At 43.0% G+C, this 15,144-nt stretch overlaps 1 protein-coding gene across 2 annotated transcripts in view; it reads right to left on the bottom strand.

Annotated features, from left to right (window-relative positions):
* The window catches only part of SCAF11 (SR-related CTD associated factor 11), a 51,296-nt gene extending 41,109 nt beyond the window's left edge, over window positions 1–10,187 (bottom strand). For both annotated transcript variants that reach the window (XM_042792423.1, XM_042792424.1), the window contains exon 1: window positions 9,996–10,187. The gene's annotated coding sequence lies outside the window, so the exon portion shown is untranslated. The remainder of the gene's footprint in view (window positions 1–9,995) is intronic.
* Window positions 10,188–15,144: the final 4,957 nt, after the last annotated feature.

The raw sequence follows: 15,144 nt of genomic DNA, 5'->3' as shown, positions 1-15,144 counted from the left end.
GCAAGACATTGACAAGCACACTTACATTGCAGATGCTGTGGCTACACCTATGTCCCTGCTAGATTCAACGCCTTCATTTTTGTGGCCACCTCAAAAGTAACAAACTGAATAGCAGCTGTGGACACTCAACACTCACAGAAGTATAAAGAACATCATAACTGCCTCCTAAGCAAGGAAGGCACACACAACTCAATGGAAATGTGCAAATACAGCTTGCGGAACTGCTGCAGTGGCCCAGATGCAGCGATTATCATCTAGTAACCTGTCTGATCATCTGAAGAGCCAAGAGTTTCATGGAAGATTTAGAACCTTACAGTGGACACAAACACAAGGCAATTTCCCTCCTATATAAAGCTTATAATCATAAACTGGCTCAAAACCTGCCATATAGACCTTTTCACATTAAGTCAAAGGAGTAGGCAGTGTTTCTCACTGAAAAGACCACAGAAGACCTCCTGTAATACATAGTCAGAACATCAGAGCAGTAAGAAAGACGTCGTTCTATAAGACCTCACATATTTGAGAATATTCTATAAACTATGGGGGACATGCCATGTCTTTTACAGAATGTTACGTGTTGAAGTGCTGCTACAAATCAGATTAAACGCTAGTGTCTGGCATTTAAAACACTTCCATTTACCAGACAGTATAAGAAAGTAGCCAAACAAGGTCAGCAGTACCATCTCAGGATATGGATACATAGCCATACCTTGTCAAAGTCATGCTGATCCATAAGTTTCTTTAGTATTTGTAGAATACTAACAGTAACTGAAAAACACGTTAGTCATCATAGATTATTCAGATGTGTAAGAGTGAATAGCTGGGTTTTAGCTCTAAATAGAGAAGTCACTATCCAAAAAGCTTCAGTACAACACAGAACTAAATCAGACTACCAGCGTGAAAAAAAAAGTGCAACATACTTACATCACAAAACTTTTACTTTTCTTTTGATACCTCTAACAGCATGGTAACAATTTAATGCTCTTAAGAGTTATTACCAAAGCCAAAAAGAAACCCAGAACCAAACAGATACATGAATATCCGAGGCTATAGATAGTAACAAAGTATCACCAACAGGTATCTATTAAGCAACTTTCCACCTCTCTCTGACCTGGGAAACTCACACATGGGATAAGCATCCCTACAGCTATAAATCCCAGTCATGCAGCTGGCCCCATGATCTACCAGCCTTCATCATATTCCTTTCCTTCCCAAAGTAACCAGTTCTCGTTGCTTTTTTCCTAGTAATAACGAAAAATAAGGATGCAGGTTACAGAAGACCCTTAGTACAGGCAAACAAGCAGCAACAAAACAACAAACTCAAAACTCTTGTGCTAAAATTCAACTGATAATAAAGCTACCAATCTTCAGCAAAATTCCAAATGCCATCCCAAGAAACCATCCAAAAGACTAAGCCATTTTATCAGTCTTTAGTAGTAGATATTTAAGATAACATAAGGCACCAAGGTTTGTGGAACACTGTTATATCACCCCTTCTCCCCACAAAGGTGACACACATGCAAGGGCTGCTTTGCTCATCAGAAGCATCCTCATAACTACTGGGACAATCCACATAACTACTGATACTTTCACAAGCCAGAAAAGATATGATGTTTGACCACAATAGTTAAAGCATCAAAAGGATATTCTCTCTGTCAAATACACACCAAAGAAAGTTTTCCTGCAAAGAAAGTTGTCCTGTATACAGCAATTCTCATCACGCTATCGCACAAGGCTGAGCCCCATTTTCTGAGGAAGCTCACGAAGAGGTGAATGAAAGCTGATTACAAGCTTGCACAGCAGTTAGCAGCTTTTAGACGTGACAAATCTGAGTTTGGTACTGAACTACAGCTACCTTACTGGCACTGATGGGTAATTATCTACATACAGCAAATTTAATTTCTCATCTTTCTGCACTGTGAACCATAAAACACTTTGTTCCACTAGGATATGTGGCAGACATTTAGGATGTCTCCTGAACTCATTTTAAGGGCTCACACCCAGTAAGCACCAACAAGAAACTGTTCTTCAGCAGATTTCTCCACAAGTTAATCTAAATCCATTATCCCTCCAGCATTTTCAGTATCTGTGAGGTTAACTCATCAGACCACATGACATTACATGCCAAAGTATAGCAAAATGACAGCTCTATACTCTCAGTACATTACTGGTAGCCACTGACAATCAAGATGGCCCAGTGCTTAGGCAAATTTAGTTTGCAGACTGAGAACTAGATGAAGCCAAACTTGCTAGTCAGCAAGGAAGCAAAAAAACCCCCAAACCCTGTGCTTTGGGGAGTTAGTTGTCACAGTGCAGTCTCACTTGATTCAAAGTATATATTCACAGCTGATCAAGCTAACCTGTAACTTAAAGCTAATCTTGTGTCCCTACTGGCTCTTCTTTAGTGACATTTCTCAAGTTTTTGAGAAAACCCTTTACTGCTCTGCCAGAGAACAAACTAGGCTACTCAAGCCTCTGTCAGCTCTTAATAATGCAGAAGCACAGAGGACAAAGTCACATAGTTTCCCTACACACTGAACTGAGGCAGTTTTGCAGGGTAGCTCCTCAGTAAGGCTGCCACTCATAACACTGTTTTCCAAAGATATTCAAAATCGTACAAGACAATCCCAGACCTAATCTTTACAGAATTACACAGCTGGGTCCATCACAGCCATAAGAAGGAACACTCGCTGGAGCCATGGTTAAGTCCCCCAGGAAAAAACAGCTTAATTTATACAGAAGACAGGATGAACAGAACCTTCTAAAGACTGATACAAGATGATGAAATGTATATTCACAGAAATTAAAAAATCACCATATTTTGCTTTACAAAACAGTATTTTCAATAGAGGGCAATATGCACTGTGCTGCTCTTTCACATGTGCATGTATATGATAAGACTCCCAACAGAAGCAGCACTATACCACAACCACCCCTGCAGGAGAACATGCATGTATGCCAGGGGCTAAGTCATGTTGTTTCATATACTGCTGATAAAACACTGAAATACCATAGTGATTAACATAATACAAAGAATTATGAAAGAGAAAACAGTGTACATATTCTCTCATAAAATGTACAATTCAGCCCTTAGGTGTTTCTTCTGAGTAGTCTGTGATTAAACTGAGTGAAATTGAGATTTACAAACAACAGGAACTAATTAGGCATTAGGGACTATTGTCATAGTGCACATGGTTCAAGCAACTAAATCAAATCAGCATATACTCATGACCTTGCCTTCGGCTGCTGAGGGTCCTTTGTCACATGCATACTTTTGCAGCTGGAAGGGATAGCATTACATACCAAAGTCAGCAAAAATGGCTCAGCCATTTCCAAGAACAGTTTAAAAAAAAAAAAAAAAGTGCTTTTTTCTAGCCACTTGGAAGCACTAGTATTTTCATGCTTTCCACCAAAGAGCAGATACTTGGCAGTAGGTCATGAAGATCAAGAACATGCCTTCCACACAAGTAACCCTTTCAAATCTAGCCACGTTATAGATTTGGGAAAAAAAAAAAAAAAAGGTTGCATTTACTCAAGAAATCTTTGATAGTCACTGCATTTATTTCCCCCCCCCCCCCATAAGATGGATCTGTGCTTAGCATACAGTAATAATTTGAAGTTTCTATCCCATTGCTACACTGCACATGCAACATTCCCACAAGATGAATGAGCATAGTTCAGCCAGTGCTATGGCAACACAGCAGGACTTGTTGCAATCGTTTCTCTGATGCTAAAGAAACTAGGAAGACCATCTTTATTTCTCTTAATACCATCCTAAACGTGCCCAAATAGCTGGACATAAACACCACAGATGCAGGAGCTGAACCAAAAGACCTCATGAAGACAGAAGTGGAAAAGCTAAGACTTTTTAACAGTGGAAGGAAAAATGATGGATACAACTGATGGAGTAAGACTGAGCTCAAATTAAAAGCTCTGGGGCAGCAGCAGTGGCAAGAAGCGCATTTAAGCAGCAAAAAATTAATGCAGCAACAAAACCAGAGTGGTAGGTGAGCAGAGAAGTATATTGAGCCAGAGAGGAAAGGGCTTAATATGACAAAGGAAGAAAGTCCAGTTACAGACTACAATTGCTGTTTCTTTCACATATACCACAGTAGTCTTATTTCTCAGCTTCTGAATGTTGAACCACTGCAAATTGAAGGGCATCACTCTAAGAAAATTTATGTAATGTATAGGCTCCCCTATAATTTTGTGGATTTACTTAAATGGGAAAAAAAAAGCACTACAGAAGATTGCATAGAACCACATACACAAGCTTGATAAAAACTCAGTGTATTTGAGTCCTCTATTAAAAGCATGTTCTTTCATTTTAAGCATCATGAGTTTAGTGATATGGCATGTTCTTTTGTTATTAAAAAAAATGTGTTTCCATAAAAAGTAATTTCAGCTTACATGTAAAACACACAGACATTGATTCAAAAACAAACAAAAGAAAGAAAATAACATAGCCATTTAAAAGTACATTTTGCTTCTCTGAGGCACACTTTTGAAAAGAGCACTAGATGAAAGCTCTGGTGTCAAAACCATGGTCCTCAAGCTCCTTTTGACTTTGAGTAACAGTATTTTATAAGCTCAAGTCAAAGACCTACACTAACCTCTTACAAATCTCTGACAAAAAGAAATACTGTATTTTTGGAAAATGGTGGAAAAATAAAGAGCTTGCAAAGGATTTATGACAACTGAAATCATTTTAAGAGTAATTGTATTTTGCACAAAATCTTATACAATATTTGTAGAATAACAATGGATTAAGACATAATTTCAGCAATAGCAGATAAATGGGGAGTAAGCACTTTTAATTACTGTTGATCTTGCTTTTACAGCCCTTATTCAGTGGTAACTTTCAAGATAGCTAAAACAAAGCTAGAAAAACATGAGAAGGAATGGAAGACAGGTACATAACAGAAGGCTTCCTTAACACCAGTAGTAACACACAAAAGGTAACAAAAGCTATTAACCATGAAAGACAGAAAATACAGATCTGTGCTTGAAAATACAACCTGAACTCCATCACCTTTCCTTTTGATTTGTGAAGAGAGTCTACTAATATAAAACCAAGCTAATCACCATTTTGAGCTACTGTCACCATATAGATGGCATAAAGAAATCACCTATAACAAAACAGTACCTTACCATGAATTCTTAAGTACCCAACCTAATTTTTGTTACAATTAATTACTCTCTCTCATTACAACGCTTCAAAAAAAACTTAAGCTTCCCACATCAACAATACTAGAAGCCCCTTACAGTGATGAACGCCATTCTCATTCAAAACTTCTTGCCAGAATAACAACCACAAAATAACTGCTGGTACCAACTGACTTATCCAAGAGTTGTATAAGGTGCTTTTCTTGCTCGGGCTGATGAATCTGTATCTTAAAAATCACAATTGCATAGGTTTAGAGAGAAGAATGTACCTCCATTGCTGTAGGTATCTTCATTTGGTAACGTCTCTAAAACAAAACTCCAATGAGCTCAAGGTAGTACTAACAGACTGTTTTTCTCCAACTGTTTCACAGGACTTACAATTACTTTTCATCACACCTACCTATCCACAGGGTTCACTAACTTTTATGTCACAAGTAAACTAAAAATGTTTAAAAATAGCAAAACTGCAACAAGTGCTTACTCAGTGGCTGTATAGAAAGCAAAGAATTTAATTGTCCCAATGTCCAGAATTGCTGAAGTCATTTGCTCTGGATAGTGAGCAGTCCAATTAAGATCGCTCATCTACCTTCAGATTCTACTTAAAAACTCAAGTTTTGAATATCAGTACATCTGTTTCATGTAAGGGTCTCCATCTCTCCTGTGGCACACCAAGAAAGGTAGAAGTCTTTACTGCTGCAGTTTTGGCCTGTGTTGCTATCTAAAAGTATGGACATACATGAAGACTTCTACCAGACACTGATCACATGGAATTTCACATTCCTTATTACTGCTGGCAGTATAACAAAAGCCAGGTAGTAGACATATTTTTATTTCCCAATTCTCTCTATATAGACTTTTTTTTTAATATTTATATACACACACATGAAATAATCTGAAATAATCTCAGAAAGTTAAGAAGAAATACCACTGGCCACAGAACCATAAAATTAAAATGTTGCTTTTTCATGTTTGCTGTGATGGAATAGTTTTGAGTTAAAATTAGAATTTATGTTCTCATGGAGAAAAAAATAAACAGTAGTACTACTGTTTCATCAAGATAGTTTGTGAGACAGCATTACTTGACAATAAAAATGAATGGGTGAAAAAATTTTAGCACAACATACACAACTGTAAAGCATAGATGCATGTATGCCTACAGTGCATATGTGTGTGTACACATTTATTACCTGAATAAATGCATTTTATACAAAGTTTATTTTAATCTTGTCGATTTATACATAAATACAGTATTTTGATCATCTGTGGTCAACAGTTTCCCCAGCCTAGAAGTGACAACCTCTGAAATTTAACATTTGGTTAAATTTCATTTGTTTCTCCAGTTAAAAGTCTTAAGGGAAATTATCTGATGTGCCATAAAAATAAGATGTAGGAAAGCTGAATGTTTCTAAAAGTAAGTAAGTTAACTTCCTGAGCACTTTTTTTTTTTTTTTTTAACTCCTCACAGAATAAAACTACTTGTTGAATGTGGTATGGGCCACTGAAGTACAGACTATGCACATTCAACCTCTGAAAGCCCAGTGCAGTCTTTGGTGCTCCACTAGACCCAGATGCAGAGGTGATGGACAACTGTTCAGGACAGTGGAGCTGCAGCTTTAGGGAACAGAAAGGCAGACACACATTCACCTTCATTCATCCAGCAGGTACAGTCGTCCTTGTGTTATTTCACGACTACACAAGAGAATCATCCTACTGAAGCGGTTCAGGGTACCAAAACTAAGCAATTTTCAAACCCAAAACAGAGATGTTCACGGCTTCCTGATGTTAAACTGTAGTCCATATCCTCAAATGTTGGGTAAAATGAGATGAAACAAGTAGAGAAGATACAATGTCATTGCACTCATTTCCTCTCAGATCAAGGTCACTGACCTTCAGGGTTAGGTGGACTAATACATACAGATGAAACAAAATGTGCCTACACTGCTGAAAAGCCACGAACTAGCCCATGCTTAGAACTGCTCTGAAGAACATGAACATTACAAACCTCTGGTATTTATGATTACAGAAGAGGGGCTAAGGTAACCCCTTCTTAAGTGTTTAACACTGTACCTTCAACTTGCAAAAAAAAAAAAAAAAAGGGAATGTTGAGACATAAAGTCTACTTTAATCCTAAATGGTTTAACAGATTAACTGTAACCATTTCAGAATTCATTCAGACAAATTTATAACCGTGGTTGACAGCACTGAATAACCACTGGACTGTGTGTTTTAAGTACTATTAACTGGAAGGACATTTTTCCTCCCTCACCTTAGACTGCTGGCAAAGAACACAGCACTGAACAGCAGACTGAGAGAAGGCCAGGCTCCAAGACTTTTGATATAAGCATGGCAAGTCAGTCCATAAAACTTTCTCCAGCAGTGTTTCTTTCCCCCCATTAATACCATGTATGTTTAAATACAACATTAATTGAAATCAAATCACTCTTTAATTACTAAATAAAGCCAACTTTAAATAAGTTTTTGCACAGGTTTTTTAGTACTCGGGACAGAAAACTGAGAAGATTCTGCACAGAATCCCTGTAACGGGGAAAAAAGTCCACAAACAACAGGTGTTTGCAACCAGAGCTGAATCATCACATATCATGAGCAGAACCATCTACAAGTTTTAAAAAAAAACAGAGGCTAGAAGTCACGCAAAGTCACATCAAACTACAGTCAGTCAAGAACACAAAGAAATGCTTTATCATCTGGATGTTTCAAAAGCAATAGCTGAATAAGTGGAGAATAAGATAAACTTACAACTCCTCGTTGAGTTGAACTCATCAACCTTTACATACTGTGTTTGAGCACTATAAATTCATGCTCCAAAAAACTCACCAAATTCCTGGAGGAGTGTTCCCAATCTTAAGGGTAATCTTGAATACTAACTGTGAACCCAGTGAGCCCAAGTTTACTGCTATTAAAGAAAGCCTTGAAAAACATTCTCTTTCAAAACCATTTGGGAGAGATTTCCCCCTCCCTCAAGGCCACAAAGCTGTTTTTCTTATTCATAAGCAGACTTTAAGGCAAGTGGAACATGAAAGAAAACTGATGTATATCTTATTAGGACCATTTATCACTGTGGAAATTGACACAGCAGCAAACATAAACTACTGAAAGGAAAGATGCAAAAGATTTAACATTGTGACTAAGAGTCTAAATAGCCTCCTCACCCCCCAACTAGCTCTCATCTTATCTAAAGACAGCAGAACAACAGACAATATATTCCTAGAAATTCTAAGGGAAACATCTGAAAAAGTACTTGGGATAATTCCCAAGTCTTTTGCATCTACTGAAGAGAATGCCATCCATTTCTTTTAATATTGTGAATCTCTAAACACAGCTTTCCAGGTAAAAAAGAAGAAGAGACATGGATTACCGTGTATAATCAACCACACAATAGCAAGTTTTTGTCACCCTGTCATTTCATTTAAGAAGCCTACTATTTATTTCTTCTAAAATTGAAAGAAACCACAACAAAATGACTAAAGACTTCCCCCATTATTATTCTCTCATGTGTAAGAGAGTCTGAATACCAACACAGTAAAACTCTAAGTTAGAGTAAACTTCATTTAAAATTATGAGCTCCCAATACATTAGTGATATTGTGATATAACATCAACATACCACCAGACACTAAGTTAGCTCTCTCTCCCTTTAACGTTACCGAAGCCTTAAAAAGCTATAAAATTACAATCTTAAAATAGCTGCTCAATAATCAGGGGCATTCCAAACCATTATACTCTGGATTTTTTTAATAAATCTTTCTTTGCCGAGAGTACCTAGTTACTGATACTAAACAAACAGTAACTACCTGGCCTTTCTCTCTTATTCTTCCTAAAAAATTTAAATTAATTAGTAGTGTAAAATAAAAACACTGTGACAGGAAGAGGACCGATTTTAATCCTACCAAAATTGTTTTGGAATTATAAACGTGGAGACAGGTTGTCAAAGATGAGTTACATTTGGGGCTCAGGCTAATAATATTCTTTAATACTTACCAAAGAGTAAAAAAAAAAAAAAAAATAGGACACCATGTACTGTAAAACACAAGAAGAATCGGAGAGTGCGTCTCACTGGCTTGGTAACTGTATCGCTTCCAGGCTCCGGCGCTACTCCGTGCAACTTTACCGAGGTTTACGTCTGTCGCGATTCCACCACAGCACAAACGCAGAGCTGGGCTTGAAGTTGAGCCTCCCCCGTGCAACTTGCCCACAACGAGGAAGTCTTCTCCAAGACGCTCTTCCAGCAAACGCTGCCGGTGCTCCCAGCTCCGGGCGGCCGGGTCTCACCGAAGGGGAGGGACGGCGGTGCCTCCCCGGGCCGGGAGCTTTGTTCTGGGGGAGCTCCCCGCGCCAGCCGCGCTCCCGGATGGCCGGCCGGGGGCTGCTGCTCCTCCCGTTGTGCCTTCACAAAAGCTTTCGGCGCGGAGGGGGCCGGCGGGTCGCCCCCCCTTTGTTTCCCCTCTCGCCGCGGGAGACGAGGCGGCAGCCGCCCCCCCCCCCCCCCCCCCGCGTCCCGCAGCGGCCTGTCACGGCGGCCGAGCGCCAGCACCGGGCCGGGCAGGCGCCACGACCGGGAGGGGAGCGGGGGAAAACCCGAGGCCGGAGCCGGCGGCAAACCCCGCCCTCGGCCCGGCGGAGCGGAGGGAGGGAGAAGCACCCGAGCCCGGCGGGCTCCGAGCGGAGGCGAAGGCCCCGGCCAGAGCGGGACGGCAGCACCGTCCGCCCCGCCTGGGCCCACGCCGGGGAACGGCCGCGGGCGCTTCCCCCCCCCCGCGCGAAAACTCCCGAGGGAGGCGCCCACCCCCCGCCCCCAACACCGCCGCTCACCTGGCGCCGCGGCGTCCCCTCGCGCGGTCACTGCTCCCGCATGAAGCGGAGGCTCCGGTTCCCCGCGACGCCGCCGCCGCCGCCGCCGCCTCGGGGCTTCCGGGAGCGGCGGGGCAGGGCCGGTGTCGGCGGGGCCCCGCTCAGCGGCCGCCGGGCCACATGTCCGCGCGCGCGGCCGGGAGTGCGCCGTGCCGGCGGGGGCCGCTAGGGGGCGCTGTTCTGCCGCCTTCCGCCGCGGGGCGGGGCGGGGCGGGGCGGGGCGGGGGCTGTGGCGTGGCGGCGGGCGGGCGGGCGGGCGGCGCGGGCCGCCAGCGAGACGCCGCCAAACCGTCCCGCGCCGCCGGCGAGAGCATTGTGGGATCGGTCCTCCCGCACCGCCTGGAAGCGGGGGGAGGGGCGGGGCGGGGCGGGGGAAGGCGAGGCGGGGGGCACGGGGCACGGGGCACGTGACACGTGACACGCGACACGCCGCTGCCGCCGCCGCCGGCCGGCGGGGAGCCAATGGGATGGGGGGGTGCGGCGGGCACGCGGAGCCGGGGCGCCCCCTGGTGGCGGCGCGGCGGCAGGGCGCGGCGCGCGGGCGGTGGCGTCATCTCGCCGCGACGCGGGTCACTCCTTAATGCAAATTTTTAAAGTTATTATTTTAATAAAATTAGCCTAAAGGAGCTTTGAGCGGAAACCTGTGGCCAGAGGAACGCGACCCGCTTGATAAGGCGATGGGGGCTGGTGAACCGGCCTGGGCCCGCTGCCCTGCGCCTGGGGCAATGGCGGCAGCGCCGGGGCCCCGGGAGCCGCCTCTGCCGCCCCCCGAGCGCTCGCAGAGAGGTGCGGGGCCCTCAGCCGTGTGCCCCCCCACGGGGCGCCCGGCACCGTCCCCCGGCGTTTGCTGTGAGGCACCGGCACGGCCACGGCGTTGTGCGGGGCGCAGGTCCCGCCCCGCGGCTCCGGACGCCGGCGGTGCCCGGGCCTCACAGTGCTCGTGGGCCTCGCGGAAGTAGCGAGGTTTAATCCTTACATATTTGTCTAACCAGCTTTTTCGAAGCAGCTTGCTGTATCGTCATACATCCTGGTTACAGCCAACAGAAAAGCTGTTCAGTGCAGCAGCTTCTGTCCTGTTTCTACGTCTCTATCAAGGCACTGCCGGACTGTCAGCCTGCAGTAGCTCCTCCACACAGGCTCAGAGGCGGGGGGCGGGGGGGGGGGGGGGGGGGGGGGGAGCTGGGGTGAAGCCGCGGAGCACCAAATCCTCAGCTGAACCCCCCAGGGCAGCGCCGTAGCAACAAACAACAGGGAAGGGGAACCAGCTACCCCAAATACACAGGCTTGATTGAGTGTCTCCTCACATCCAGAATGAAGTTGTTGCAGTTTGAGCAGAGTAAAATACGTGTTAGTGTTAGACTGTCAAGAATGATTATACCTTATTAGTTGCCATGATTACTATTAATTTAGGATTAACTTCAGAAGAACTTGAATGAAATAAGAGGAGCTCGGGGGGGGGGGACAGCATGTGAGAAGAGTCACAGGAAGGAAGGAAAAGACTGGATGCATTAGCAGGCTGCAGGAAAATGTGGTAAGAAGCAAAGACTATAGCCATAGGTTGGAAAGCACAGACTTACGAATGGAGGTGAAATGTTTAAGGTAAGACTGACTTTAAAGTTACTAAGGTTAATGAACTCCCCAGATCTTCAGTGGGATTATCTAAAGAAAGGAGTAAATGGTTTTGAAGGTTGGGATTAAAGAAAGCCATGTTATTAAGTAAGAAAGATGACTTTCAGTGCTGTATTTTGAACAGACCAGGATGGTGAATGACCCTAGAATAAGACACTGAAGCAACTGAGAAGGGAAAACAATAGCAGAAAAGCAGCTGTGTGGTTGACGGTCAGACCACAGAGGTATGGCTTTGTCGCAAGGAGAGCACGCTATACAGAATGCTGTATGTTATTATTTGTTAGTGTTGAGTCTTTTCATTAAAATGACTGCTAAGTCACTTGGGACTCGCAGAGAAAGCCTCGTATGAACTGTTGCTGTCACAAGTCATGAAGACTTTGCTGTCATTTACTCATGCTGCACAGATCATATTGTGCAGAAGAGACAGGCAAGCTGGAGAGAGGTGTTTGTGAGAGAGGAATGCAAAGACTCATCACTGCTGAGGTGCTGCCTGTACTTCCATTTGATCCTCTGATTGTGTATCTTGCATCCATTCCAAAACAGGCCTTTATAGCTACTCACACAACTTCAAGATATGTAGGAAGAGAAAAACAGCTTTGGCCTTTTCTCTTCTACATTTTGAGATGAGCATGTACTGTACACTGTTTACCATGGAGAGAAAAATCTGGGACTTCACTCCTGTGAGCTCTGGCAAATGTGTCTTGAGTTTTCCCTATGTGTACATGAAGTTCCAGCCCACGGAGGTTTCCAGTCTGACCGGGGCTGAAGGACAGTGCTGCCCAGTTGGATGTCTGCTCCCAGAATCAGCCTGTCAAGGATGAATGGTCAGTCAGTTCTATCAAAGGAGGAGAACAGCATGAGATGTAGCTCCTTCTGTCTGCTCTGTGCCTGGGTGAAAGGAGGAGTGAGGAGTTCAGTTTTTGTACAGTGATATAGAAGTAAGCAGTCATGAACTCCAGTTTTCTACTAACCTCTGCAAACCCTGTGATATAAATTTACTGGGCTCCACTCATTCACATACCCATTAGTGTTTTTCTCAGAAATGAACCTGAAGGGATAGATGAAATATCATTGGGACAAAACTGGTATTAATGGTTACAGAAATAATTTCTTACAATTTCTGGATTGATGGATGAGTTGGGAGCATCAGCCAGCTTCACTGAAAGGAGAACCTTAGTTTCAAAATCTTATGATTTGGGAGCCAAGCTTGTGATTTTTGACTTCTTTTTTTTTTTTTTTCCCCATGCTTTAGGATTGTAAAAATATAATTTCTTTAGTCTGTTTTTATGTTTTCTAAAGTCTTTAGCTTCAAGTGTTCTTCTAGTGACTGATGGCAGAGGTTGTCCTTAGTCAAGGTAGACACCACAACCCATAAATCCTTTGTAGGTGAAGGATAAAACTAGTGAAGACAGTTGCTATTGCCTGCTGTCTTTTGTAGCTAGGTGTAAGGAGAACTGTTTCTTCATCTTCCACCTAGCTCCAGAATTTTCTACCCAAAGATCATGAGTAAACCTCAAGCTGTAGGAGGCACATGATTTTTAGCAGTACTTTGGAGGCCCTTTGTGTGTGCCCTGTGTTTTGTTTTGGGGATGTACTCTGCCCACGTTTTCAGAGTTTTCCCTTCTGAACTGGAAACTTCCCTGGAGCTGAGCCTTTGCTGACTTGGTGTGCTCCTTGGCAGGGCAGTGTTGTGTGAAAGCAGAAGCAGAGCCGTATTCCTGGCACAACTGTGAGGACAGGCAGGAGCCAGATGTGCCAGAGGAAGACGACACGCAGGAAGAATGGTGTGAAGGAGGGCTTGGTCATTTGGAGAGGGAAGCAATGGGGAGTGTGATACTATAAATAAGAGTGATATTAGGGGGAGGGAGAGAGGGACATCATGTCAGAACAGACTCAGAGGTTTTGATCATAATATGGTAGAGCATAGGAGGGGAGGTGGTGGGTGAAGAAAGCAGGGATGAGTCAGGACACGGTAAAGAGTGGGACTCCTGAAGGAGAAAATGGTAATTATCCATGACTGCAGAAATCAGGATTGGCATAGAGCACAGAGGGGGGTGTTGGAGATAGTTGTGTATTTGTGTTGTGAATTTGAATACTTAACTTGAAAGTATCCTGCGTCATCCTACGCCATTTACCATCTACACAACATTGCAACAAAGGCACAGGTAAGTGACTTTATCATTATTACTTTCTCAATGTAATAAGCCTGAATGAACCTAAAGTGGTATTTCTGGAGTCTTGAAGCTGCCAGTACTACTTGCTGTATCTGGAAGAGATAAGGTGAAAAAAATTTAGCATAGGGGTTTGTTCTTTCTGTTCTGACAGTGCTGAGAGTGATTGATTAAAACCACCAAAATATCCTATGTCCAGTGAACAAAAGAATTATTGATAATATAGTATTTTTGCTGTTTGGCTTCAGATGCTTATTTGAGCAATGAAGGATTCATCTGTTTGGCTCTTGGATTCTGAGCTTTTGAAGAATGCAGATATATTCAAATAGCATTTAAAACCCTGAACTGCTCTCCCAGACTTTATTCAGAGTTCACTCACTCTCTCTGCCCCCGTGCAGGGTCAGTCATGCATATGTTGCTCCTTCATTCAGTCTGTTCTTCAAGATGTCTGGTGGTGGACTCTGTCTTCCAAAGCCTCTTCAAGCAGGCTATTTCTCTGGTTTAAAACTTACACTTTTGAAAAGCTGTTCTGATCCATAACCATGATCCTTCCTGCTGCATCAGAAGCCCGTGCGTTTGATCCTGTCCACCATGAGCACTGGGATCAGATTTTCCCTTCTCTTTGCAACAGATTTTTATCTGCTTTTAACTTTTTAAACTCCTTCTCAATCTCCTTCTTAGGTTAAACAGCATTGAAAGGCCTACTAAAATCAAATATATGATAAGCGCTCTGTCTGTCCTTTCCAAGGGGCCCGTTACTCTGCTATAAAAGGAAATGTGATTGGTTTGGCCTCAGTTTTTCTTGGAAATTTACTGTTGGTCCTTACCTTTTTCTTATCTTTGAAGTATGTACAAATCAGTTGCCTGATTATTTTTTCCAGATATTTTCTGGGGATCTCTCTCTCCCTCTTTTCAGCAACGAATTTTGATTATTGCTTTAATTTCAATTTCAACTTTGCCTTGTGTTTATAAATTACACCAAAAAATACATTATATGTAAATAAACTAGGTGGATTAGCTCGTTGTTCTAATAATGTAGTGGTCTGAAGTCTCTGTCTTTGGTACTTACATTCTTACTGCTTTTTAGGGAATTTTTAATTTTGAAGTTCTGCCATATGTATATCTATCCAAGTAAGCAGGTTATGTTTTTTGTATGTCAAGATGCCTCAGATGCTTGGCTGCACTGAGAACATTATTTCATTGCTAGGGCTTTTCATTCTTTCCTTGTTTAAAAAAACAGTTTGATTGAGATACTACATTTTTATTTACATGCAGTATGTCTTTGCATGCAAGCTTAATTGTTTGGAAAT

Source organism: Tyto alba, unplaced genomic scaffold (assembly GCF_018691265.1).
Source record: "Tyto alba isolate M040663 unplaced genomic scaffold, T.alba_DEE_v4.0 Super-Scaffold_2, whole genome shotgun sequence".
In the NCBI taxonomy this organism is placed as follows: domain Eukaryota; kingdom Metazoa; phylum Chordata; class Aves; order Strigiformes; family Tytonidae; genus Tyto; species Tyto alba.
Note: the sequence above shows the minus strand (reverse complement) of the source record. Positions and strands in the feature narration are given on the sequence as shown.